General features: G+C 38.2%; 1 pseudogene; it reads right to left on the bottom strand.

The window, feature by feature from the left end:
* Positions 1-336: 336 nt before the first annotated feature.
* Positions 337-9,872, bottom strand: LOC135704491 (uncharacterized; annotated as a pseudogene).
* Between the last annotated feature and the right edge of the window lie 15,056 nt (positions 9,873-24,928).

The raw sequence follows: 24,928 nt of genomic DNA, 5'->3' as shown, positions 1-24,928 counted from the left end.
ATTTTTGTAAATCAGAATGGTCTTACATGAAAGTTTCAGTAATCATAAAAATGTTTATTGATTTTATTTGTTTACCATTACATTTTAAATAATGTATTAGTTCTGTTAGTCATGGTTAAAAATTCGTGGTAGCTTTTTTGTTTCTTGCAAATCTGTGCTTGAACCACTTGTATAAAATAAAAACTGCATTAGCGTAACTTACAGCGTGTAGAAATCATTAACCATTAACCTTAAATACACTAAAACTAAATCTTCATTTTAAACTGCACATCATTTTAAAGTGCATCAACAATAGTTATTTATCGATTAGAACCACTCGATTCAAATTATTGATTATTAGGTCGAATCAATATGAAGCTCACATTCCTCCACTTTGCTTACTAACATCTCGTTATCTGTATCATCACTAGAAGATGATTTGCTTTATTGTGAGTCATCGTCCGATGTGGAAATCCATTCTTTCCTGGTTTTGTTTGAATTTCGGGTCGAAGCATCAGCCGCTAAAAGTTCGAAAAATAATCAATAAAGAATCAACAGCAGAACAAAAATGCTATCAGAATTACCTTTAACAAGTTTGTTATTTGACCTCTTCGCTCTACGATGAATGCTAGGTTGACGCAATCCCTTAGCTTCACTCCTTTTTTTAGAATTTCGTGCCACTTGCTTGAAAAAATGCTCAAGCAGCTGTTTGGAGAACGTGGTATTTACACTATGGACGATTGCAAAAAAAGTATCCAGAATGTTGGTACAATTCTTGATAGCCAATTTGATGGTCGTACTGCGACTAGCGCCACTCCATGAACATTTCATCATGACATTACGTTCAAAAAAATGGTCCACCAACGTGTAGGAGATGTTCAACCCGTTGCAGTTATCGCCAACGTAACCAATAACCTTTTTCATATAAGAGATCTGTAAATAAAAAAACCTCTATGGTAGAACCCCGTTAGTTTGAATCAGCCCAGTTATACCATGACAGCGGGCCCAGCACAGCAAAATAAATGATTTGAGCCCGGGACATGCTGCCTACTGTCAAACGCTGCTGTTGGTATAGGCCTTGTCACTGGCCTGGTTTGAATAGCTAAAATTGCAATTAAACTGTGCTCGTGGAGAATTTGTTTAACTAGTACCCCTGCATAGGTGCCGAATGGTGTTACGCACCAGTGTAGGGGTACCAGTTAAACAAATTCTCCACGAGCACTGTTTAATTGCAGTTTTAGCTATTCAAACTAACGGGGTTCTACGGAATTCCCCGAAGAGCGCGGTGGGTGGTGTCATCCACCCACAACTTTTTCTCGGTTGTCCTTCAAACAATAATTATTCAGCAAATATTCTGTAGGCTTTTTATGGATCTTGCTCTAGGCTTTCACGCTTCTGTAGCGAGCATTGTGCCGGCTCTCAATTAATGTTCTTTCGCCGCCGTACGAGATGTCATGGTGGTACGCAAGAAACAGCCGGGTGCTTTTTTTTTTTTTTTTTTGTTTTGATCCATTTTGTAGACAAAACTGGTAATAAACAGAGAGTTTGATCGTCACTCACGTTGCAACGACTGACAGAGATACAAAAATGGCACATCAGTTCAGGTCCGTTGTTAATCGTAAACGTCAAAGCTTGCAACAGTGCAGGCAGAAATTTGGAAAATGTTTGATAAACTAATATACTGTGGAAGTAATCACTTGTTCAGTAGGCAACCGATTGTATGATGAGCAGTCGTTGAAATATAATGGAAGGTAATGCTTTATTCAACTATATTGATCAACACATTACAAATCTGCTGTCTATATAGCCTATAGGCGGTATCATGTGGAACAGTAAATTAGCACAACAACTCTTCAGTATAATCTCCCGTAGCTTTTATGTGCGATTAGTTACATCTTATGTTATCATCCAGGATAGCTCAGATGGTATGCCAGCGACTATAGATCAACGGAGGTGAGTTCAAATCCCATACAATCCCTTTATAATAAAATGTAATTATCATTTAAATTTTCAGAATACACATTCACTAGCAAACATGATTGTAAATTATGTATCAACTTCAAAATTAAAAGTTTCTTCATAATCGTGTTGCCTTAACTTTAACAGTATCTGTAGGTTGATTTATTAAAAGATCTTTAGAACCAATTGAATGTTACAACAACGATTAGAGGAGATAAAATTTTGCCATAGCCTTATAATATTTGATGCAAAGTTTCAATGACAACAAAACATAATTGTATAAGACTCGTTGACATGATATAGTTGTTTTTCTACAACAAAGTGATGTAAGTAAATACGAATTATCAAAGCTGCTAGAAACTACTCTCAAAACTATATCACACGTATAAAATGTTCAAAGAACTTATCCGTAGTCTTAAATCAGCGTAATTGAAAGCGACATAGTAGCAACTTAAACATATGATTTCAATTACTAATAGACCACAAACTGAATAAATTCTCCAGAATTGTGTGAAGAATGTGTGTGTAGCAGCTGCATACCAAGATAAAGCAGCAACTATTCAGTAAGCAACTAAATAAAACAGCTCAAGAAATGTTAATTAGGTATGCAATTGTTTCTTGGGTATTCCATAAATGTTCGATATTGCTCCCAATCAGCTCTATGGTAATTGGAAGTAGAGCTGTTGCGGTTAGAAATTATTTCATGGAATATTTCATAAGTTACTGGAAGGTGATCAGAACCGAAGTCAGCATGGGTAACCGTTGTCAGCATGGGGCTACAAAGTTGACATGAATCAGTTAAGACCAAATCAATAGTTGAGGGATTCCTTGCTGAAGAAAAGCATGTTGGGCTGTTTGGATATTGATTTTATTTTATTTTATTTATTTATTTCGTCAACCAACGTAGACTAGTACAACTAATACAGTTTTGTTTTCTTAAATATATATTTATATAAAAAAAGTAGTGTCAGCTTTCTTGTCTTTTCTTTTATGAGTTGTGATTTCTTATGGAATAAAAATATTGCTTTAGTTTATGCCGAGACATTGTAAAGTCAATGGTTTCGCAGTGTTTATTGTAAGAGGCCATCATGCCCATATTTTGCATAATTTGTGCGATGATGTTTTATGGCAAATAAATTTCGATTTCGGAGTTGAAATTTAATTTTGATAAAAGTTCTGTTGAGTCAATTCACTGCGAAACGATATCATTTACAAATGAAACCATTGCATATTCACGACGCTCTTTTAATGTTTGTATGTTTATAAGCATGCAGCGTGCTTCATATGATGGAAGAGGAAATGAAGTCCAACCTAATTTACGAAGAGCGTATAATAGAAATTGTTTTTGTACTGATTCTAATCTTTCTTCGTGCGTGATTGAAAATGGAGACCATACAATGCTGCAATATTCCAGTATTGACCTCACATAGGTAATATATAGTGTTTTAATTGTGTAAGGGTCCTGAAAGTTATAGCAAAAGCGCTTGATAAAGCCTAGCATGTTATTTGCCCTGTGAATAATTGTATTGTAATGGTCTATGAAAGTTAGCTTAGAGTCTAAGATAATTCCTACATCCCTAACTCTTTCACATTTGTCTACAGTTTGATTTCCTAATGCAATTGAAATGTTTGAAGTTGTTCTTTTTCTACTAAATGATATTAAGTTACATTTTTTTACATTCAATTCTAGTAGACTTTTTTTTGCACCATATGTAGAATATGTGTATTTCATTCCGGAATATATTGATGTCTTCTTCATTTCTTATTTCCAAAAAGAGCTTCATGTCGTCGGCATAAATAAGCAATTTAAGTTTTTTGAGAATGTAAGATATGTCGTTTACGTATAGAATAAAAAGAAGAGGTCCCAAATGAGAGCCTTGGGGGACGCCTGAAGTGACTTGAATTGGGCTCAATTTCTTTCCGTTGAATTTAATTATTTGTTGGCGGTTAGTTAAATATGATTCAATCCATTTCAGGAGCCCTGACTTAATTCCAATTTTTTGCAGTTTAAAGAGTAACATTGGTATGTCAATGCGGTCAAATGCCTTGCTAAAGTCTGTATAGAGAGCTTCTACGTGGTTTCCATTATCCATTGCATTCAATGAATAGTCTATAAATTCAAGTAAGTTGGTCGAGGTCGAACGACCCTTGAAAAAGCCGTGTTGCATGTCAGTAATTCTATTTTTGATTTGGAGAAATAATTTTTCGTTGATAATTGACTCGAAAAGCTTAGGAATGCAAGAGATAATGGCTATACCACGATAATTACGTACGTCAGATTTTCGACCAGATTTAAAGATAGGTACTAGAAATGAGCTTTTCCAAATTTTAGGGAAGGTTCCGGATTCCAGGGACATATTAAAAAGCCAAAACAATGGAGCAGTGAGTTCCATTGCTAGACATTTAATAAATACTGGAGGAATTCCGTCAGGTCCAGGACCTTTTGAGGCATCTAAATTTTTTAAAGCCTGCAAAATGTCCTGCACTTGAAGTTGATTGAGGCCAATGTCCCTTGAAAATTCTGGATAAAATGCAAAATAATCGCAGTCACAATCTTCTTCAGAAAATGTCGTATAAATTTCTTGAAAAAATTTTGCGAATAGATTACAGTTTTTTTCCGAACTATCACCGACATTTTCGTCTAGATGCATTATTGAAGGAAAATTGTCAGATTTTATTTTCGTTTTTACGTAATTAAAGAAGTTCTTCGGACACGACTTTATTTCACGTTCAGTTTTTGCATTATATTCTTCAAATGCAGTACTGATAGCTAAATTCAGTTGATCGCATAGATCCAAAAAAATTAATAAATTATTACTACTATTGTGTTTTTTATGAATTTTATGTGCTTTTTGCTTCCGATTTTTCAAGTTTTTTATTTGTCTGTTAAACCAGACTGGATTTTGTGTGTTTCTGTTACGTCTTTTTTTCTTCAAAGGTATTTCTTCCGAAACTATTTCTGTTAAAATTTTGTAGAACACGTCTATACCAATTTCGACATTTCCTACATTCCTTAAAATTAATTGCCAATTGACACTGTTTAATTTAAATTTTATTTTTTCGTAGTCTGCTAATTTGTATTCAAAGACTTCTTCGTATTCGCAGTCGTTGGTTCTTTGGTTTTCATGCATAAATAAAGAATATTCGATTGCTGTGTGAAACGCTTCATTTTTCCACAGTGGATTTAATGATTCGGTCACACAGAAATCTTCATAAATATTCGTTAGTAAAAAGTCCAAATAGCAATTTTGTTGGTTTTTGATGTGGTTAATTTGGTTCAGTCCTAAATTAGCAGTTTTGTCAAAAATGAACTGCAATGTTTCATTATCCCCAACGACTGGGAGTAAGATACATTCATTTTCAGAGTCCAGAATGAAGTCAGCATGGCGTTGATTAAAGTCTCCATAGATGTGAACTTTAACCTCAGGAGGAAGGTCAGATAGAATTTGTTCAGCACTTTGGAAGAAGGCTTCATAAGTGCTTTTATGAGCATGGTCTGGTGGAAAATACACTGAGGCGAACACGTGCGTTTAACCGGCTATGTGTGATTTCACCCAAATATGCTCAAATTCTGTAAATTTTGGTGTAAAGATAATTTCTGAGTTAAAATTGGCCGAAAGAGCTATAAGAACTCCACCACCTGACTTCTTCTGTGTTGCATGAAAATTTCTGTCGTCCCTGAATACATTAAAGGCATTTCCAAAGATTTCTTCTTTTTTTACGCTTTCGTCCCAGCTTGTTTCAGTTGCCAGAATGACCGAAAAGGATGAGCATAATAAATGTTGATAAATTTCCTTCATTTTAGCTGGGCTTTTCATGCGATTGAAATTTTGACAATAAATCAAAATTTCAGTCGCATTCTGTCTGTGTGAAGAAATTGTTGGAAATACGTCGGTTGATAAAGTATGGTCATTGTTATTATTAGTTACCTCAGTCTCATGCCGAGCATCGTTATATAGAAATAATGAGTCTTCCTCAAGGTGCGTCAGCGGCGTTGAAAATTTACAGGATTGTAAAATTTGAGGGCGGCCTCCCTAGTAGATTGTAGCCGTTGCGTGCGTTCACTGGACAGGAATGTACGGTAGGATTGCAGGTCTGCCAAGGCGTCGTTTCGAGTAATTCCAAGTTCTTCATGGACGTCCAGGAAAATTTCGTGCAGGAGATTTCTGTCTTTTGGTAGTCCTTCAGCTGCTAGCATTAGAATAGCACTGGTTTTGGTGATTCCGCGAATACATGTTGATTATGGCTGGTCATGCAGGAAGGAGAGGTAGGTCCGAACAATGTCCATAATTTTCGGGTCCCTTAGACGCGCCTTCAGGAAGCGTTGGTCGCCAGTTACGGACTGTTCAGTAAGTCTCACTATTGGCGGACGCATGGGGTCCAGAAGAGGAGGGTGTTCTCGCTCAGTTGGTTTTTCAGTTCGATAAGGGTTAATAGTTTCCCCTTTTTCGAAATTAATTAAATTTAGTCCGCTTTCTTTGTAATAACCTGCAGAACAATCGTCAAACAGAATACAGGCCGGACTCGATTATCCGGAGGCTCGATTAACCGGAGGCTCGATTATCCGGGGCTCGATTATCCGGAGAAAATGGCTCGATTATCCGGAGTCATATTTTTTTTACCTATCTTGCAAATTATTTTGCATAAACCGCTTGGAAAACCGACTTTCGATCCGAGGACGAGTAACATACATCGTTCGACTCAGTCTGACAAGATCGGGAAATGACTATTTTAAGTGTTTGTGTGCCTTTGTTATAAAATACGGCGTTAAGGGGTTTTGGATTAACTTTGACCTGAAAGGAATCAAACATATCATGTGCCACAACAACATACAAAAACTGAATCCCATGATGGTCCGTTCCCTAATTATGTCACGTTTCAGGGGGAGGGGCGGGGAATAACAACCGAACAAAATTTTTGAAGATCCGTAAAAAAAAATGTAGGCCTTTAACCCTCCGTTACTCCCGCTGTTGTACTTTGTACAACACACATGAGTTTTCCATTGCCATTTTGTTGCTGAGTTACCAATCGATCTGAAACCAACGAGTATTCCTCAAAAAACTTGTTTTGATCTAAACAAGCTAAACTTTGATTACAATAAACACCTACAAAATGCGGATAATAGGGAAAATGTAAATGGAAACCGCGAAAACTGTGACCATACTACGTGGGATTTGACTTAATTGATTACAACATGGAATATATCAAGATTCTGACAAGATAGAAAGTTATTGTCTCTGACAAAGTTGTTCAGGAGATCATAGCCTTGTCACTGGCGGACAGTAGTTCAGAATTTTCTCACTACGTAGCGCTAGTATACATGTGAAATTCTCGCATGTGATATATCTCGAGATCTTGACAAGATAAAAAGTTACTGTCTTTCACAAAGTTTCAGGAGATCAAAGTCTAAAGCTTGGTGCTCAATAGTTCAGAATTTGCTCACTACGCGACGCTAGTATACACGTGAAATTCTCATATAAAATATCTCGAGTTCCCAACCAGTTAGAAAGGTACTGTCTTCGGCATAGTTGTTCAGGATGTCAAGGCTTTTTCGCAGGTGGACAGTAGTTCGGAGTTTTCTCACTATGCGGCGCTACTATAGATGTGAAACTCTTGCATATAAAATATCTCTAGATCCTGACCAGATAGAAAGTAAATGTATTCGGCATAGTTTTTCAGGAAGTCAAGATCTTTTTGTTGGGTGAAAATAGTTTAGAATTTTCTCACTATGCGGTGCTAGTATATACGTGCCTTTCTCCCTGAATAACTTTGTTGTAGACAGTAAATGTATTCGGCATAGTTTTTCAGGAAGTCAAGATCTTTTTGTTGGGTGAAAATAGTTTAGAATTTTCTCACTATGCGGTGCTAGTATATACGTGCCTTTCTCCCTGAATAACTTTGTTGTAGACAGTAACTTTCTATCTGATTAGGATCTCGAGATATAGCATATGCGAGAAGTGTGCATCTATGCCACGTGGTGAGAAAATTCTTAACTACTGTTTACCAGCCAAAAATGCTTTGACCTCCTGAACAACTTTGTCGAAGACAGTAACTTTCTATCTGGTCAGGATCTCGAAACAAACCACATGCGAGAATTTCACGTGTATTCTAGCGCTACGTAGTGAGAAAATTTTGAACTACTGTCCACTAGAGAAATCTATCTGATCAGAATCTCGAGATATTTTACATGCGAGAATTTCGCGTGTATACTAGCGCCACATAGTGTGAAAATTCTGAACTATTGTGCACCAAGCAATAGGCATTGACCTCATGAACAACTTTTTCGAAGACAGTAATTTTCTACCTGTTCAGAATCTCGAGTTTAGCATACGCGAGAATTGTACACGTTTACTAGCGCCATGTGGTGAAAAATTTCTAGGCTACTGTCCACCAGCCAAAAAGTCTTGACCCCCTGAAAAAGTTTGCCGAAAACAGTAACTTTCTATCTGCTCAGGATCTCGAGCTATTGTATATGCGAGAGTTGCATGTGTATACTAGCACCGAGTAGGGAGAAAATTCTGAACAACTGTCCACCAACGAAAAGATCTTGACTTCCTGAAAAACTTTGCCAAAGACATTTAATCTTTATCTCGTCAGGATCTAGTGTTGTACCACATGCGAGAACTTAACATGTATACGAGCACTACCTAGTGAGAAGATTTTGAACTACTGTTAATCAGCAAAAAAGCTATGATCTCCTGAACAGCTTTGCCTAAGACAGTGACTTTCTATCTGGTCAGGAGCTCGAGATATATTATATGAGAATTTCACGTTTATACTAGCGCCGTGTAGTGAGAAAATTCTGAACTACTGTCCACCAGCCAAAACTACTTGACACTCTAAACAAGTTTGCCGAAGACAGTAACTTCTATTTGCTCAGGATCTCGAGCTATTGTATATGCGAAAATTGCATGTATATACTAGCGCCACGCAGTGAGAATTTTCTGAACTACTCCACCAACGAAAAGATCTGAACTTCCTAAAAAACTTTGCCGAAGACAGTAACTTTTTATATAGTAAGGATCTAGAAATATTTTATATATGCGAGAATTTTACATGTATACTAGTTCCGCGAAGTGAAAAAACGCTGAACTACTGTCCACCAACGAAAAGGCCTTGACCTTCTGAACAACTTTGTCGACGACAGTAATTTTCTATCTGGTCATGATCTCGAGATATATCACATGCGATAATTTCACATGTATTCTAGCGCTACGTAGTGAGAAAATTCTGAACTACTCTCCACCAGCGAAAATATTATGATCTCTAGAACAACTTTGCCCAGGACAGTAATTTTCTATCTGGTCAGGATCTCTAGATTTTTCATGTTGTAACCAATTAAGTCAAATACGTAGTACGGACACCGTTTACCTGGCTTCCATACACATTTTCTCTATTATCCGCATTTTTGTGGGTTAACTGTGATAAAATTTTAGCTTGTTTAGTTAAAAACAAGTTTTTTAATGAATACCCGTTGGTTTCATATCGATTGGTAGCTCGGCTGCAAAATGGTAATGGAAAACTAACACTGTTGTACAAAGTACAACGCGCGAGTACTCGTGTTATAAAAGTTGGCGCGAGTACCGGAGGGTTAAAGAGGGGTTTCGTGAGAATTGGTCTTTTGGTGGCTTCATACCTGAAAATTTATATCAATTTTCTTATCTTATTTTGTAGTTCAATTCATTTATTCATCATTTCAGTAAAAACAGTAGTTCATCAATAAAATGATTCAGTAAAAACAAAGAGAATTGCAAATTTGATCATAAATCAATCCTTATTGACTATTTTATCAAGAATATTTCCCCTGATTTGACGAAGTAAAAACTGCCGTTCCAACGGCAATTGGTTTTCCTCAGCCCATGTGATGATAGTGTCAATACTGTTCAGTGCTGATTGATCTGGAACTGGTTCGTACTCCTCACCTTGGTTGTCATCTGCTGTAGAAATGTTTGCAGTTTCATCCAGAGTGGTGTTCGTCACGCTTTCTCCTTCATAAAAATGTGAATCATGGTTAAGAACAGCATTGACTATGTCAGCATCAGACATGACATCGAATTCCGCATTCTCGTCTTCATTTTCGCCTGCAGCCGCTTTATCGGCAACCATCATTTGAATTGTTACACTATCATCCCTAGAGCACCGGAACTCATATTTGCAATGTTAATATTTCAAAAATATTAATGGAAAATGGTCGAAATTGATCGAGTGCGTCAAGTTAGGAACCTCGTCAAATATGGTGCCTTCACGGTAGCCGTGACTTTTAGTCAAGCTTAACTTTGTCTCTACACACTCGTGAGAGTCGCGAGACTACGATTTTTCTCAAGTTGAGGGGTCCCATGGCGTGGTTGGCTACACGTTCGCTTCTCAAGCGGATGGTCCATGGGTTCAATTCCATTGATCTTCTCATCGAATTTTGATGTATTTTAATGTGCCTCATGATAGGTTATTATCCAAGTCCGATTCTGGTCACTTTTCCGGGCACCTGGAACTTGTCCAGAAGTGACAATATGGTCCAAGGTACTTAATTTTTTCCACCATTGATCTGGTTATCGAATTTTGATATAATCTGATGTGTCGCATGATAGGTTATTATTCAGGTCTGGTTCTGGCCACTTTGCCGGAGGCACCCGGAACTTGCCCGGAAGTGGCCAATATGGTCCAAGGTACTTAATTTTTGCCACCATTGATCTTGATATCAAATTTTGATTTAATTTGATGTGTCGCTTAATGGGTTTTGTTCCTTTCAAGTCAAATTTAGCCTCATGGCCCATAAACGTCGGAACTTGTTCTGGCCATATCTACAAAACCAGTGGTCCGATTCCATAATCCTTCAATAGCGTTCAATGGGACCACTAAAAACATTAAATGAGACCACATAAGACCAAAAAAAAAATTTTTTTTTTGATGGCTCGATTATCCGGAGGGCTCGATTATCCGGAGTGAAATTTTTTTCAAGACTCCGGATAATCGAGTCCGCCCTGTATTACAATCTGAATTGCTTTGATCATTATTCCATGAGCGGTGTTTTGCATTAAAATCACCAATAATGAAGAATTTAGACCTATGACGACTAAGTTTCTGAAGGTCACTCTTGAGATTTCTTTTTGCTGTTGTCCATATTTTATTTCAACAGAAACTCCCAAAGCTTCAAAAACTATGGTTTCTAACGAAGAAATAATATGATGAATGATTCGTCTATGAACAATGATGACCACCACAGGCTCCATCAAGACGATCATTTCTATAAATGAAATAATTTGCGTCCTTCTTAACCTTATGGTCAGGTTTAAGGAACGTTTCAATTATAACGGCAATATGCACGTTATGAACTCTCAAAAAGTTAAATAGCTCGTCTTCATTATCTTAAAGAGATCGAGCATTCCGATTTAAAAAAAATATTTAATGATTTAAAATCCATTTACTGAATTTCAAAGTCATGACGAAATTGTTCGCAAATTTTACTCCAGTTTGAATAGCATCAAACATGGGTTAGTTTTTAGGATATCAGTAATCATGTCAATTAATGATTTCTGTAAAAATTCCACACCAACACTCACCACACTTCCGACTGACTTGTTGAGCTATCTGATAATCCTTCGAAAGAGTGACGTTCATATCTGACATTCGGAACCTAAGTGTTGACTGAGTGACTAGATGATGAGACGTAAAGACTAAGTGTGACACAGACAACAAGTAATGATTGTTGTTGTTTTGATGCTCGTGAGCTTTGTTTTTGTATTAACAAATCTGATTGAAACATTGAGATTTGGACGTATTTAACAAAACACGCCAATCATCGATTTCTCGCAAATAAAATCTCAACCTCGAAAGCATACACCACAATCAGGTAGAGGAATTATTCCTTTATCATTTGGTATTGTCTCCTTGCGAGATCGAGCTTTTATTTACGAGAAATCTGTGATTCGCGTGTTTGGTTACAAAATCAAATACGTCCAAATCTCAACGTTCTCCACATTTATTAACACACAAACAAACCAGGCTTCAACATCATCCAAATAGGGATAGGGATAATATACAATGAAAGATTGGATAATGAATAATGGATAGGGATAATTTTGATGCCTGAGCAGCTCAGCGCTGCACGACCTGATCAAAGTCGCCCCTGCGATCAAAGAGACCCCGTTTAGGCTCTGAACCATTTGGTGGATTATTTTAACTTTTGGTTAAAATTTGACAGATGGAAAGTTATCGATTAACCCTGCTATCCGAGCGTGGTTACTTCTGATAGACAAGAAGTTAAATTTTGACAACCTTGGCTAAGTTCTTCTCGAAAACCGGTCGATCGACAGCACAGGGATTTTCGAACATAGAAAATAACTTTCGAAATGTCACTTTTAACCACGAGTTAAATTTAACTCGGCAAATGGTTCACAGCCTTAACGGTTACTTTTTCTAACAACCGTTGAAAAAGCAGAATCCTTTAGGTGATATTAATCAATGAAATATATTTTTTTCTCTTCAGTTTCTTCGTGGGAAGTAGGATTGGGCGATCTTCAGAGAAAGATCGATCTTGACGGATCGATCTTTTTTTTTTTTTTCCTATGTTGGGGACATAATACCACCAACAATCAATACGAAACTAACGATTTTAAATTGGCGCACTACTTGACTAGCCTATTGGTCCCAAGCAAACGATTAACATACCCCATTCTAGTCAAAATTCTAGTACTACGCACTGTTTGTTTTGATTCGCTATGTAAGTTTGACAGATAAAATGAGGGGTTATTGGTTTTTCCTATGTTTCGAGGGGTGAATCGATTAGCTTGGGACCGAAGAGAGTACCAGAGCTGAGCCAAAAAGTTGAACACGTTATTTCCGGACCTTCTGGTCTTAGAGTTACCTCTATGATACCACCGCGACCATTACTTTGATCTATTGTGGTGTATCCTCTTTTTATTTATGCCATAACGTAGCGGTAAGTCACTATTGTTTGAGTTACTACCACTACTGTTGTAAGCAATCATCCCAAGCAGGTAATACATTCCTTATGAAATTTATTACCTGATTGGGAGCAGCAGCCCAGATTTCCCAAGGTCTCATCAGACCCTTATCAAGATATCTGCATCGTTTATGAAATAGTGCAACACAATCACACAGCAAATGTTCAGAGCTTTCACTCTTTAAGTTACAAACGCGACATTTATCTTCATGAAGTTTACCAATGATTTTCAGGTGATATTTACAAGGACAGTGTCCTGTTATCAAACCAGTGTATGTACTCAAATCTTTTTTTGAAAGATTAAGTAACTTTTGTGTATGAAAAGCGTTCGGCTTTATAAAACGTTTAGATTGCCGAGAATTTAAGGTACTGGTCCAGTTGTACTGTACCTTTGTTTTTTTCCCAGTTTTTTAGCTCCATTTTTAAAGCACAAAAAGAAAGTCCAAAGAATGGTTCAGGACCGATGAATTTCGTGGATGACCCTATTTTTGCCAATTGATCAGCTTTTTCGTTTCCTTCGATTCCACAATGACCAGGAACCCAATAAAGGTTAACCGTATTTCGACAGGACAGTTGCTGTAATAGTTTAGTACATTCCGAGGGGGACGACTCTATCTACGATGCAGAAAAGATTGTGTTTTGCTGTGGCTAGCTGCACGCACGCTGAGTAGATAGAAGGAAGATTTATGTCGATTTTGAAGATATCCTGCAAAAAGATGAAGCACGATGCAAGTAGATGCGAGAAATTAAAGATGATTTTTCGAAGATTGATTCGCTAGTGTGAGATTTTTTAAGCATCTAGAATTGAGATTTAGATGTGTCGCCCCCCTCGGTACATTCCCACACCAGTTTTGACGTGTAAGTTTTTGATTTCAAAGCATTCAGCGCCGCTTGACTATCTGAACAAATGCATATATTCGCATTTTTATAGTTTCTTTTTATGCAAATCGCTGCACATTCTAAGATGGCATATATTTCAGCTTGAAATACTGTCGGCCAATTTCCCATGGACACCGAAAAGTTAACCCCAGGGCCGGTAATACCAGCCCCGACCATATTATCTTGTTTCGAGCCATCTGTATAAAAGATATATTCAGTCTTCCTGCATTCCAGTCAACGCGAGTCACACCAGGAACTTGGAAATTATGGTTGAAATAATGTCGCTTCAGCATGCAATCTTCGTTCATCAATATTAATGGACTTATCTTAAACTCTTTTAGAATGCTCAAATGTCCAATAAGATCTCCATCGAAGAAATTCATGGACCGTTTGAGCCTTAGAGCACTTTTCTCTGCATCCAGTTGAATAAATTGATGAAGAGGAAGGATATTGAGTAAAGCATCCAAGGCTGTAGAGGGAGTACTACGCATTGCTCCAGTTATGGAAATAGTAGCAAGCCTTTGTAGCTTGTTTAGTTTGACTTGTGCCGTTTGTTGCTTAGTTTTCGGCCACCATATAAGTGAGGCGTAGGTAATCCTGGGTTTAACTATAGCCGAGTATATCCAGTGTATCATATTTGGCTTCAGACCCCATTTTTTCCAAACGTTCTTTTGCAGGTCCAAAAAGCATTTGTTGCTTTTCCTATTTGTTGATCAATATGTTTGTTCCAGCAGAGTTTACTATCTAAAGTTACTCCTAAAAACTTTACTTCTAAAGATAGTGACAGCTTTACGTCTCCTAGTTTAAGATCATTGATAGAGATTTTACGTCTTTTAGTAAAAGGTACAATAGTTGTTTTTGTAGGATTGATATTCAATCCCTCATCTTTGCACCACGATAGTGTGAATTTTAATGTTTTTTGCATTCTTTCGGAAACAACTTTATCGAATTTTCCACGGACTATAATGACAATGTCATCCGCAAACCCAATTATTTCGAATCCTTGGTGCTTTAGTTTTATAAGAAGGTCATCAACAACTAGGGACCACAGAAGGGGAGAAAGAACACCTCCTTGAGGACAGCCTTTTACAGCTGTTACTTTCACTACTGAATCTCCTAGATTAGCTGATATTTCTCTTTTGGATAGCATTTCTACAACCCAGTTGATTATGTTTTTATTAAAACCACGATTTCTCATGGCGCTTATCATCGACGTGAAAGATGCATTATCAAATGCATCTTCAATATCAAGAAACGTTGCTAGTAGAATATCCTTAGCCGCAAAGGATTTTTCTATTTTATTAATAAGAGTATGAAGAGCTGTTATTGTTGACTTGCCTGACTGGTAAGCAAATTGTGTCTTACATAATGGTTTATTAAGAAGTATTTCTGATTTGACATATTCATCTATGAGTTTTTCCATTAATTTCAAAAATATTGATGACAGGCTTATTGGTCTAAATGATTTTGGTGAAGATTTATCTCTTTTGTTCGCCTTTGGTATGAATACCACTCGGACTTGTCTCCATTTTTTGGGATGTATCTCAATAAGAAACTAGACTTGAACAATTTAACTAAAACAGGAATAATTATAGATTTACAATTTTGAATATGTGCTGGAAAAATTCCATCTGGGCCAGGGGATTTGAAAGAACTAAAAGAATCTATCGCCCATTCAATTCTTGAGTTTGTAAATATTCGGATCGATCTTATATTTGGATCTAGAATCGATTCACTGATTAAATCGGTACCAAAGAAATTTTTAATAAGCTTGTTTACGTTGGTACCCCAAGAAATTCTTTCATTTATAATATTGAATTAAATGTTATAGTTTTAAATGATATAACATAAATAACATATTTTATTAAAAAGATTTTTTTGTATATCAAAAGAAGTATTTGAGAACTACTGGTGCAACATTTAAACCTTTAGAAAAAATCTGTATTATTGCAAAGAGTACTGGACTAATCGAAATTAAATGTACCACGAAATATTGAAAATGTATGGAATCGAACGAAATTGCATAATCAAATAAACAATCAACAACTGGTACTTGCCAAAACTCGAAACTGATTAATCATTAATGATTCAAAACTATACAAAAATGATTAAAATTTATTATTCATTAAGAGTTGTTCCGTTTTTCTCGAAAATGATTCATCTTGACTCATTAATGTATTATTTTATTTCTCTGTTCAGACAAAATGTGACGGCAAGAAGCAATGAGCACAGGAGGGAGGTAGCGCAAACCTTCAAATGTTGCTGTATTCTTTAATATCGGAAACGCAAATAGTAACATCTATTTTTTTAGAAAATCGAAATGATCGAAATAAAAAATCGATTTTTTTCGATCTTTTCGTGGACAAAGAATCGATCCGAAAAATCGAAAGTCGGGATGAACAAGATCGATCTTCCAAAGATCGATCCAAGATCGCTCAATCCTAGTGGGAAGGGCACAAAAACTGTGCGCTAGAACCGGGGGCTACTATAGGAAAAAATGAATGTCAAGATTATCATCAATGATAGTTAAACGAATGTCAACAATACTGATTGATATAAAAATTGCTGCTGAGATGACACTCACTACGAAGAAGAGTATAAACAGCACGACTGATTGAGTGGAGCGGTGAGTGACCAACTTTCATTGTCAACTGTCAAAAGCAACTGGTACGTTGCTTGAGTGAGCGTCCGATTCGAGAGTGATAAAATAAAAAAAAAAGTGACTATGATCAGCCATTTTGTGACTTCTACAGTGACAGTTTTCAAGGCTGGCTCCATTTACTCGCTGAACATTGTTAGTAGCGAGGGGAGCAGGTATATATGAAGATTTTGAAGCAGGGGTGATATTGGTTCCAACGGGTACGAATGCAGAATTTGTTCCCCCCTAACCGTTGTTAACAGCAGAGGAATTTGTACCTGGTCGGAAACGTGGAGTATTTCCACCTGTCGCTTAGAACGAGATTGTAGGATCGCTTTGCGAGTCTTACATTCCCAAAAATTGGATTTCAAGAGCGACATGTGAAAAGGGCATACAACAGCGGCGCCGGTGGTGTAGTGGTAAGCGTGATTACCTCTCACCCTAGCAGGCCTGGGTTCAATCCAACATCATAATCATAACATCTCTGATCACGCCTTCCTTCGGATGGGAAGTAAAGCCATTGGTCCCCGGTTCATGAGTTGATGGGTCGATAGGTAGGGTCCAGATGTGGGAGCTGCCTTCCTGACGTCGGTAGCATTGGTGCTCAGCACGGAAAACAAGATCAACGGAAAAACAAATCAAGGAAGAAAAAAAAAGGGCATGCAAACTTTTTGTAAACAAACATTTGTAGGCCCTTTTATCACCAACCGAGGGTCACCAACGCAAACCAACCACATCATCGGGAAGGAGAAAGCTTCCTCTTACCGGTGATGTTGATGGTTTGCGTTGGTGACATATGGGTGGCGAGAAAAAGGCCTAAGAAGGTTTGTTTACAAAAAGCTTGTATGCCCTTTTCACATGTTGTTCTTGATTTGTGGTTTTCACCACAATTTGAACATTTAAATTTCTTAGGATCTTCCTTCACAGGACAGTCGTCTTTTGCGTGAGAGGAATCACCACAATTCTTGCATTTAGCTTGCATGTAGCAATTTTTAGTTCCGTGACCCCATCCCTGGCACTGGGTGAGGTTTTGGAAATTTCCTCCAGTCTTCCTGAAGTGTTCCCACTTCACTCGGACATGGAGCATAAGGCTAGCTTTTTCTAAGACCTTAAGGTTGATTAGTTCACTAGACCTGAAGTGAACTAAATGAAAAAAAAATCATTAGAAATCACGTTGCTCGAATCTCCAGGACGGGATTTCATTTTCGTTTTGATTACTTGGACAGGTTCAACTCCAAGTTATTTAGTCAATTCATCTTTGATCTGATCCAGGGATTCACCGCTAGGCAGTCCTTTCATGACAACCATTAACAGACGTTCAGTTTTGGTGTCGTATGTAAAAAGTGTGTGTTGCTTCTCAGTAAGATACTTGAGAAGACATTTAAATCCGTCCAAGGTTTCAGCCAATACACGGCATTCACCCCGACGGCCGATTTGCAGTGAAAACTTAAATTTCACGAAGTTCAAAAGTTCCGTGCGAAGAGCATGGAAATTGGAAGTGGTTATCACAATAGGGGGAATCTTTTCATTCTTAGCATTAAGCCGGAAAGTTGACTAGAATTTTTCCTGGATGATGGATCATTCTTATCATCCGTGAGAAAATCAAATTGATTACTCAAATTAATTTCATCAGAAGGGGATCAAGGGATTGCCCTTTCTTTTGCACTTAGGCGCCATGGCAGCGCTAAAACTTTTATCCAAATCGACTACCAAGCCGATTACTATAAGAATCTGAAGGATCGAAGATGAATTTTCCAAATCGATATCCACGAAGGATTACCTCGGGTAGGGTCCAAATAAGCATCGAAGAGGAATAATAGTCGTAAAAGGTAGAAAATGTACAGGTACAGCACTGAAAAGGTAGCAGTAACACTTCCTTCAGCAAAAAGCAAATAGATACGCACGGCAATAGAGATAATTTATCAATCTATTTGGACATATGCGATCAACTGAATTCAGGCATCAGTAATGCATTTGAAGAATATAATTATAAAACTGAACTAAATAAAGCCCTGTCCGAAGAACTTCCTTAATTACGTAAAAACCAAATTAAAATCTGACAATTTTCCTTCAATCATGGATCTTGACGAAAACGTCGGCGATAGCTCGAAAAAAACTGTAATCTATTTGCAAACATTGTTCAAAAAATCTGCACGACATTTTCTGAAGAAGATCGCGACCGCGATTATTTTGCATTTTTTTTTTCCAAAATTTTCAAAAGACATTGGCGTCAATCAGCTTTATCTGCAGGATATTTTGCAGGCTTAGAATAGGCTTTAGACGCCTTAGAAGGTCCTGGTCCTCCAGTATTTATGAAAAGTCTAGCAATGGAACTCACTGCTCCATTGTTTTGGTTTTTGAATATGTCGTTGGAATCCGGAACCTTACCAAAAATTTGAAAAAGCTCATTTCTAGTGCCATCATCTCTTGCATTCCTAAAGTTTTCGAAGGAATTGTCAACGAAAATTTTTCCTCCAAATCAAAAATAAAATTACTGACATGCTTGATGACCAAGCTTCGACAAATTTACTTGAATTTATATAGTTGAAGATGCTAATTTCAAATAACAGACTGTAGTGGTAATTTTTATACGATAGATGGAGTAGATGAAAGCATAGAGTTGATAGTTCCGTTAGAGTACGGCAGTGTGAAGATTGCATATAGATGTTAGAACAGTGAGCTAGGACAACTTTTATTTTGTATCGTCTATAATTTCAAGAATACCGAAATACTCCATTCAGTGGAATATCTGGCCTCATTTACTTACATGAATTCGTAAAATGATTCCGAAAATAATGTATGGAAGTTCTGAGTAGTTAATTTATAATATTAAATTAGCTTATATACACAAAACAAGCCAGTTTTTGAAATTTAATTTGTCAAGATTCTGGTCATTTCTGAATCACTATCGCCCTGAGGGGGTCCGGCCAGACCTAAATACATTTTGACGAGCTTTCTTACACAGTTATGTGTTTAAGTTTTAAATACTCCGATCTGACTATTTGGAGGTTCTAGAATCTTGGAAATTTCTCCATGTCTGGAATATGTTTTAAATAAAACTACTTGAGTCTTGAAAATTTTTCTATATCCAGGATCATTATATTTTCTAAACATGAAGTCTCAAAATGAATTATTTTATTTTTTTCCCAATCCTTTCTTTCTGGCAAATGTCTCGAAAAAGAAATTGTTTTTTTTAGAACTATCCTGATACTCTTGTTAATATTTACAGGATTTGTTCAGTATTTGCTGAAGAATTCGATTGAATCATCTCAGAATACCCACAGAGTTCATCATAGACCTCTTTCTGTTATTTTCTTATAATTTGTTCCATGATACTCTTGGAACTCATCTGCAGAACACTCTTTGAATGCAATCTGCAATGCTCTTCAAATTATTATTAATAAAGACTGTCCCACATCAAATTGCATCACGGAAAAAACTCTATAGAAAATTACTTAGTTGACCGATCCTTTTCAAACTTCCAGACAATAAAATAGAACCCATTAGTAAGCTTTTGGAATATTTATTTCAATCATCTTCAATACCACAACCGTATGCTCGCAGCTTACGCTTAACTCCACTCATTAGGTTCTGTACAACATCTGGCTGCAGCTTCTTCTGTACGCAAACCCACTTTTTCTCCATGTCTTCGATGGGCCTTAGTTCCGGTACGTTGGGGGTATTCATGTCCTTAGGTACGAAAGTGACCCCGTACCACTCCAGGACAACATTTGAATAGTGGTACGAAGCTAGATCCAGCCAGAAGATCGTAGGGCCCTCGTTTGGCTTCAACAGAGGAAGCAGACGCTTCTTTAAACACTCCTTGAGGTAGATCTCCCCGTCTACACTCCCGGTAGTCACGAACGGCGCACTCCGTTTGCCACATAGCAGAAACTTTGAAAGTTTCTGCGTCCTTACTTCCTTCGGAACATCAAACTTACGCTTGGCGGTGAAGAACAGTAGCCCCGGAAGCTGCCGGCAGTCCGCCTTGACGTAAGTCTCTTCATACATTATGAGACAATGAGGCTTCGTCAGCATCTGGGTGTACACTTTCCGGGCCCGTGACTTTCCCAGCGTATTTTGCCGTTCGTCACGATTTGGAGCCTTCTGCACTTTGTACGTATGCAGTCCCTCCCGGTCCTTGGCTCTCTGAACGAAAGACTTGGAAAGATTCAACTTTTTGGACACATCCCTGACCGAAGCATTGGGATTCCGCTTGAACGCTTGTGATCCTGATCACTAATAGAACATCCATTCTGACCGCATTTCTCCTTCCGTTTGATGATCAGAGTTTTGTAGTAACGTTTAATCACATGATTCACCGTTGTTTTCCTTTTTTCCGAGTTGTTTTCCGATGTCCCGATGAGAGAGCTGAGGATTTTCCAGGTGCTTGCGCAAAATCAATTCGCGAAGTTGCTTTTCGGGTGACGCCATTTACTCCAACTTTCGTAAAACTGACAGCGATAAAAATACTGCGTAAACAATACACTCTAAACTACTTATACCCATATTTTCAAGAGAAAATACCCAATGGGTAATTTTCTACAGTGTTTTTTTTCCGTGATGCAATTTGATGTGGGACACCCTTTATATGCTGGAGTTCCTCGAAGATGTCTGCGGAATATTCACTTGGAGTTTTCCTCTGCATTCACTTTGTATTCTCCAGAAATTCCTATGGATTTTTCCTAGGAATTAATTTTTAAGTTTTGCTCAGAACTCCCATAAAATTCACCGGGAGATTATTGCAATTCCCTTGAAATTGTCCTGGAACGTTCGTTGGAATCATCTTCGGAATTCAATTTTCAGAATTTTAAATTCATCCATTTCAGAATTCCCTTTGAATTTTACTCCTTCCCTTGGGATTCTACTCATTTTGGAAGTTTCCTAAGAATTCGCTGGCAGCGAAATAACAGATTCAATGAAAATTTCACGACAATCGGTTGAGAGACTTATTTTTGGCAAGTACTTCTAAGTGATGCTATTTAACTATGGACACCCTTTATAAATCTGATTAACTTTGTCAAAAAACAGCAACCATCTATCTATTAGAGCTTTCAAGTTAAAGCAAGTAATTATAAGTCAAATCGTATACTGTTCTTCTTCTTCTTATTTCTTTTATTTAACGTCGGTCTCTGTTCCGCAATCTAGTGCCAATCACCGACGGACATCGATTGCCATCCATTGCCGGCAATCGAATGTGCAGGTAAGCAGCTTCCACACCTGCGTAGGATATCGCACCCATTCAAACACACATTGGCCGGGACCAACGGCTTTACTTCCCTTCCGAAGGAAGACGTGATCAGAGATTTTTATGCCTCAGAAAAATCCCACCGACCTCGGCTGGGATTGAACCCAGACCCATTGGGGTGTGAAAGCAGTCACGCTTACCACTACACCACCGACGCCAGCGAATCGTATACTCGCCGGGCTTGGTGTGAGAATTTCGAACTGATCTGTCCACTATCTAATAAGTCGTGTTGACAGCAACCTTCTATCTAGTCGAGATATCGACGTAAGCAAGCCATGGCAAGTGGTTAGTGATTTTTTCGAGTGAGATACGATTAGTCTTGTCATTCAGAACTGAAGACAGCAAACTTCTATCTAAAGTTAAAGCCAGCAATCATATGTCAAATTGCACACTAGCGTCACATGGTGAGTTAATTCTGAGCTGATCTGTCCATCATCCAATAGGTCTTATTTATCAGAACAACTTTGTCCAATACCGCTACCTTCTATCTTGTCTAAGTCGCAAGTTAAAGAAATACGAAGTGAAATGGGGAAATGGCTCTATGTTGGCCTATGGATCTAAGATTGGGCTCATCGCTAAAAATCTACTATTAATCAATTTTATCTAGATGAACGTGTCATTGGGACGGTACTAATGGATATTTTTGGTTGGTCGCTATTGACAATTTAGTCGATTGCTGAATTTAAGTATGGGCCCATTTAGGCCGACATTACATCCATTTCACCTAGCAATAAGAAGTTAAAAAGTATACGGTATGATGTAATACCACCCAATAAGTCTCTTTCACTTGAAAAACTTTTCCAAAGACAGAAACCTTCTATCTAGTCAAGATGTCAAGTTAAGCAAATAATTTATTAGTGCCACCTGGAAGACGAATTCTGAACTCATCTGTTCACCTTCCAATAGGCATTATGCATCTGAACAGCTGTGTTGAAGACCGCAATCCAGTGATGACATGGTAAATTTGGAACTGGATACTTATTTAGAATTACCCTTTGCAATGATAAGTATTTTTCTTCATTACCTGTATACTGTTCCCAAACGGTGCCCAACTATATGCTTATTAACTTCTCCAAAGACATCAGGAAGTTATCTCTTCAAATTGCCGTACGTGTATTCTTTAATGCCGGATCGACCGTACTATAGGAATCCAGTGGCATCAGTACTATGGGAATCCGACAAGAACGAATCCGTACTATAGGAATCTTGACTGTACTACTAAGAATGCCAATATACACCTCCGGATTCACCGGGTCTAGTATAAGAGAGGAGCGGACTGGCTGTTTTTGAGCCAAACGAACTGTCAAAGCCAGAGCCAATCGAGCAGCGCCTATCTTGATTGCATTGGCAGTGTTGCTAGAAATTACCTAGGCATAGGTTGCCACGACAGTTTGTTTTGAATCCGCTCCTTTTTTATACTAGACTCTCTCTAGTGCGAACATTATCACGCATACGGTACACACAAAACAAATGGCAAAACATCAAATCAAGATCAACAATTGAAATGGCCTTAACTCCATTTTGTAAACAAACCTTGTAAGGCAATTTTCTCGCGAACCGAAACCTTCATTCGCAAACTTAAACCACAATCGGGTAGAGAAGCGGAGAAGCGGACTTCGGTTCGCGAGAAAATTGCCTTAAAAGGTTTGTTTACAAAATGGAGTTAAGGCCATTTCAATTGTTGGTCTTGAAATGTAAGGTAATGTTTCCATAAAACAAATGTAAAAACAGTTCTTTCAATGGGCTGTAGCCCTGAGTGTAGCAAACAAGCAAGTTTTGACAGAGTGGAGATTTTCGTATGACGAGATGATTTTCCAGCCGCAGTGCATTTGGAAAAACAAACTACATATGTTAAAAAAATGCTGACTTAAAAATTACAAAAAAAAAATTAAAAAGCCTTCCGATGACTACATTACAAAATAGTGGTGCCGGTTGCGTGCCTCTAACTCGAGGGGGACGACTCTATCTACGTTGCAGGAAAGATTGTGTTTTGCTGTGGCTGGCTGCATGCACGCTGAATAGATAGAAAGAAGATTAATGACGATTCTGAAGATTTCCTGCAAAAAGATGCAAGTAGATGCAAGTAGATGCGAGAACTGAAAGAAGAGTTTTCGAAGATTGATTCGCTAGTGTGAAATTTTTTGAGCATCTAGTATTGATATTTAGATGTGTCCCCCCCTCTCGCTCTAACTCCAAAGGGTCTGGGTTCAATCCCAGTCGGCACTGTTGGGATTTTCTGAGGCATAAAATCTCTGATCACGTCAAGTCAAGCCGTTAGTCCCCGGTTCATGAGTTGATGGGTCGATAAGTAGCGTCCACGTATGGGATTTGCCTCCCTGGCCTGCCGTCGGTAGCATTGGTACTCAGTACGGAAAACAAATCAAGGGAAACAAAATACATTACAGAATCTGTTCATGCGGTGATATATTACAAACCCTGTATGCTCTTAATGCAACTCTATAACAGAGTCTTACATTTCCCGGTTGGGTGTATCAAAATCAATCCTCCACTGTGGCAAAGTCTTCCTTATAGTACGAGCCATTCGAGCGACTAATCGTCGCGCCAATCGTCATCAAAAGTTATCGAATGGCCATGCCATGGTCGCCGTCGTCATCGTAATAGGCACACAAAACGTATAAAATAACTGTTATGAACATGACATGCACTGCACAGCTGTCAGATGGCAACAGATCGACCGGACCGTCCCGGGCTGGCTGGCTCGCGTGCAAATTTCCTCTCCCTCTCGATCCCATTCATTGTTGCGCGCTGCCGATCAAGTTTTGCATGTTTCCAAGGAAAACCTCCATCAGCATCACTCTCCTTCTCGAATGGAGCTTTTTCTGCCTTGCGCCTTGCAAATCTCGTTTGCTTCCCTCGTCCACCACCAGCACCGCTTGCCATAAGTCGATCCGCTTATGTATAGAGCAGACTCTTGTTTTCCTCGATGCATCTCGTTTTCCTGCTCTCTCTCGCTCTCCACTTGCATTGATTTACTTTCATTTTCACTGGAGTATCAAATTTGATCGAGGAAAAGCATCTCGTTGTAACCGTGTTACAAAGATCCCCTGTCTCCTCTGTGCGCGATTGCACCCCCTTGATCCACTCTGAGCAGAAAACGAGGAAGAAGGCAACCAAACAAGCCCAGTCAACCAGCCGTCGTCGTCACCATCAGCAACCCAGAAGTAACCAACCAACCAACCAACCAACCAAATGGGTATCTTCTGTGCACGAGCGCATACCTCTACCTACTCTACTACTGCCTCTA

This window comes from Ochlerotatus camptorhynchus, unplaced genomic scaffold (genome assembly GCF_037179485.1).
Source record: "Ochlerotatus camptorhynchus isolate MF236.1 unplaced genomic scaffold, CSIRO-AGI_Acam_v1.1 ptg000022l, whole genome shotgun sequence".
NCBI classification, from domain to species: domain Eukaryota; kingdom Metazoa; phylum Arthropoda; class Insecta; order Diptera; family Culicidae; genus Ochlerotatus; species Ochlerotatus camptorhynchus.
This window is presented reverse-complemented; position numbering and strand designations above follow the sequence as displayed.